The sequence below is a fragment of the Arachis duranensis genome, chromosome 10, assembly GCF_000817695.3.
Source record: "Arachis duranensis cultivar V14167 chromosome 10, aradu.V14167.gnm2.J7QH, whole genome shotgun sequence".
Taxonomy (NCBI): Eukaryota; Viridiplantae; Streptophyta; class Magnoliopsida; order Fabales; family Fabaceae; genus Arachis; species Arachis duranensis.
In genome coordinates, this window is record NC_029781.3 from 41,675,343 (window position 1) to 41,680,021 (window position 4,679).

General features: G+C 35.9%; 1 non-coding gene across 1 annotated transcript; it reads right to left on the minus strand.

The window, feature by feature from the left end:
• Positions 1–2,212: 2,212 nt before the first annotated feature.
• LOC127743491 (small nucleolar RNA R71) lies at positions 2,213–2,316 on the minus strand. Its single transcript, XR_008004882.1, has one exon. It is a non-coding gene; the product is annotated as a small nucleolar RNA R71 (small nucleolar RNA).
• Positions 2,317–4,679: the final 2,363 nt, after the last annotated feature.

Sequence of the window (4,679 nt, forward strand, 5' to 3'; positions counted from 1 at the left end):
ATTACTTGGATGACCCAGTACACTTGCTGGTTAAGTTGAACGGAGTTGTGTCCACACATAGTCAAGAGCCACAATAATGATTCCATACAATAACAAAGAGTACTACATTGATGTGATCACAATTTTGTCCACCAAGTTTTGGCGCCGTTGCCGGAGATTGTTCGAGTTTGGACAATTGACAGTTCATCTTGTTGCTCAGATTAGGTAATTTTCTTTTCAAAAATTTTTCAAAAATCTTTTTCAAAAATTTTCTTTTCTTTTTCGTTTTTCCAAACTTTATTTTCAAAAAAATTAATAAAAATCCAAAAAATTAATAAAATCATAAAAATAAAAAATATTTTGTGTTTCTTGTTTGAGTCTTGTGTCATGTTTTAAGTTTGGTGTCAATTACATGCTTTAAAAATTTTTCTTGCATTTTTTGGAAATTCATGCATTCACGGTGTTCTTCATGATCTTCAAGTTGTTCTTGACAAGTCTTCTTGTTTGATCTTGATGATTTCTTGTTTTGTGTTGTTTGTTGTTTTTCATATGCATTTTTTGTTTGTTAGAGTCCATGCATTAAAGATTTATAAGTTTGGTGTCTTGCATGTTTTCTTTGCATCAAAAATTTTTCAAAAATATGTTCTTGATGTTCATCATGATCTTCAAAGTGTTCTTGGTGTTCATCTTGACATTCATAGTGTTCTTGCATGCATCTTGTGTTTAGATCCAAAATTTTCATGTTTTGGGTCATTTTTGTGTTTTTCTCTCTCATCATTAAAAAAATTCAAAAATCAAAAAATATCTTTTCCTTATTTTTCTCATAATTTTCGAAAATTTGAGTTGACTTAGTCAAAAATTTTCAAAATTAGTTGTTTCTTACAAGTCAAGTCAAATTTTCAATTTTAAAAATCTTATCTTTTCAAAATCTTTTTGAAAAATCATATCTTTTTCATTTTTTTCTATTTTTCCAAAATTTTAAAAGTCTTTTCTAAAATTATTTTCAAAATCTTTTCCTTATCTTTATATCAAATTTTGAAAAACTCACTAACAATTAATGTGATTGATTCAAAAATTTGAAGTTTGTTACTTTCTTGTTAAGAAAGGTTCAATCTTTAAGTTCTAGAATCTTATCTTGTAGTTTCTTGTTAGTGAAGTAAGTAATTTTAAAATTTTTGAATTAAGTCTTTTTATCTTTTATCTTATCTTTTTTCAAAAATTTTTATCTTTTTCAAAATTTGATTTCAAAATATCTTATCTAACCTCTTATCTTCTTATCTTTTCAAATTTGATTTTAATATCTTTTTCAACTAACTCTTTGACTTTGTGTTTGTTTCTTATCTTTTTCAAAACCACCTAACTACTTTTCCCTCTCTAATTTTCGAAAATAACTCATCTCTTTTCAAAAATTCTTTTTGTTTTAAAATTTAATTTTAATTATATCTTATATTTAATTTTCGAAAATACTAACTCCTTTTTTTTCAAAATTATTTTTGAAATTCTCCCTCTCTTTTCTTATTCTATTTAATTATTTATTTACTAACACTTCTCTTCACCTCTCTTCATCTAAAAATCCGAACATAATCTATCCCTTGTGTTTGGATTCTTCACTCTTTCTTCTTCTACTAACATACAGGAATCTCTATACTGTGACATAGAGGATTCCCCTTTCTTTTCTTGTTTTCTTCTCTTTCATATGAGCAGGAACAAAGACAAAAGCACTCTTGTTGAAGCTGATCCAGAACCTGAAAGGACTCTGAAGAGAAAACTAAGAGAAGCTAAATTACAACAATCCAGAAGTAACCTTTCAGAAATTTTCGAACAAGAGAAGGAGATGGCAGCCGAACCTAATAATGATAATGCAAGAAGGATGCTTGGTGATTTTACTAAGCCCACGTCCAAATTTGATGGAAGAAGCATCTCCATTCCTGCCATTGGAGCCAACAATTTTGAGCTTAAGCCTCAACTAGTTGCTTTAATGCAACAAAACTGCAAGTTCTATGGACTTCCATCTGAAGATCCTTATGAGTTTTTAACTGAGTTCTTGCAGATTTGTGAGACTCTAAAGATGAATGGAGTAGATCCTGAAGTCTACAGGCTCATGCTTTTCCCTTTTGCTATAAGAGACAGAGCTAGAATATGGTTTGATTCACAACCTAAAGATAGCTTGGACTCTTGGGATAAGCTGGTCACAGCCTTCTTGGATAAATTCTTTCCTCCTCAAAAGCTGAGCAAGCTTAGAGTGGATGTTCAGACCTTCAAACAAAAAGATGGTGAATCCCTCTATGAAGCTTGGGAATGATACAAGCAGTTGACCAAAAGGTGTCCATCTGACATGTTTTCAGAATGGACCATATTAGATATATTCTATTATGGTCTATCTGAGTTTTCGAAAATGTCAATGGACTATTCTGCAGGTGGATCCATTCACCTAAAGAAAACACCTGCAGAAGCTCAAGAACTAATTGACACGGTTGCAAATAACCAATTTATGTACACTTCTGAGAGGAATTCCATGAATAATGGGACACCTCAGAAGAAAGGAGTTCTTGAGATTGATGCTCTGAATGCCATATTGGCTCAGAACAAAGTGTTAACTCAACAAGTTAACATGATCTCTCAAAGTCTGAATGGATGGTAAAATGCATCCAACAGTACTAAAGAGGCAGCTTCTGAAGAAGCTTATGATCCTGAGAACCTTGCAATAGCAGAGGTAAATTACATGGGTGAACCTTATGGAAACACCTATAATTCATCATGGAGAAATCAACTAAATTTCTCATGGAAGGATCAACAAAAGCCTCAACGAGGCTTTAACAATGGTGGACGCAATAAGCTGAGCAATAGCAAGCCTTTTCCATCATTTTCTCAGCAACAGACAGAGAATTCTGAACAAAACACTTCTAATTTAGCCAATATAGTCTCTGATTTGTCAAAAGCCACTTTCAGTTTCATGAGTGAAACAAGATCCTCCATTAGAAATCTGGAGGCACAAGTAGGCCAGCTGAGTAAGAAAGTCATTGAAATTCCTCCTAGTATTCTCCCAAGCAATACAGAAGAGAATCCAAAAGGAGAGTGCAAAGCCATTGATGTAATCAATATGGCCGAATACACAAGGGAGGAGGAGGACGAAAATCCTAGTGAGGAAGACCTCCTGGGACATCTCTCAAGCAAGAGGGAGTTTCCTATTAAGGATCCAAGGGAATCTGAGGCTCATATAGAGACCATAGAGATTCCATTAAATATCCTTCTGCCATTCATGAGCTCTGAATACTATTCTTCCTCTGAAGAAGATGAAGATGTGACTGGAGAGCAAGTTGCTCAATATTTAGGAGCTATCATGAAGCTGAATGCCAAGTTGTTTGGTAATGAGACTTGGGAAAGTGAACCTCCCTTGCTCATTAGTGAACTAGATACCTGGATTCAGAAAATTTTACCTCAAAAGAGACAAGATCCTGGAAAGTTCTTAATACCTTGTACCATAGGCACCATGACCTTTGAAAAGGCTCTATGTGATCTGGGGTCAGGGATAAATCTTATGCCACTCTCTGTAATGGAGAAGCTGGGGATCATTGAGGTACAACCTGCCTTGTTCTCATTACAATTGGTAGACAAGTCATTGAGTCAAGCTTATGGAATAGTAGAGGACGTGTTAGTAAAGGTTGAAGGCCTTTACATCCCTGCTGATTTCATAGTCTTAGACACTAGGAAGGAAGAGGATGAATGCATCATCCTTGGAAGACCTTTCCTAGTCACAGCAGGAGCTGTGATAGATGTCAATAGAGGTGAATTAGTCCTTCAATTGAATGGGGACTACCTTGTGTTTAAGGCACATGGCCATCCCTCTGTGACAAAAGAGAGTAAGCATGAAGAGCTTCTCTCAGTTCAGAGTCAAGAAGAGCCCCCACAGTCAAACTTTAAGTTTGGTGTTGGGAGGCCACAACCAAACTTTAAGTTTGGTGTTAAGACCCCATATCCAAACTCTAAGTTTGGTGTTGGGACTATACAACATTGACCTGATCACCTGTGAGGCTCCATCAAGCCACTGTCAAGCTAGTGACATTAAAGAAGCGCTTGTTGGGAGGCAACCCAATTTTATTTATCTAATTTTTATTTTATTTTATTTTATTGTTATTTTGTGTTTTATTAGGTACATGATCATGTGGAGTCACGAAAAAAATTATAAAAATTAAAAACAGAATCAAAAACAGCAGAAGAAAAATCACACCTTGGAGGGACGACAGACTGGCGTTCAACGCCAGTAAGAAGCATCTGTCTGGCGTTCAACGCTAGAACAAAGCATGAATCTGGCGCTGAACGCCAGAAACAAGCAACATTCTGGCGTTTAAACGCCAGGAATGTGCCTTGAGAAAAGCTGGCGCTGAATGCCAGTAACAAGCATGGAACTGGCGTTCAACGCCAGAAACATGCTACACATGGGCGTTGAACGCCCAGAACATGCTTCACATGGGCGTTGAACGCCCAGAACATGCATCACCTCAGCGTTTAAATGCCAGAATGGTGTGCAAAGGCATTTTTTCATGCCTATTTGGTGCAGGGATGAAATTCCTTGACACCTCAGGATCTGTGGACCCCACAGGATCACCTCAGGATCTGTGGATCCCACAGGATCATCTCAGGATCTGTGGACCCCATTGGATCCCCACCTAACATATTCCCACCTTACCTCCTAATCCTAT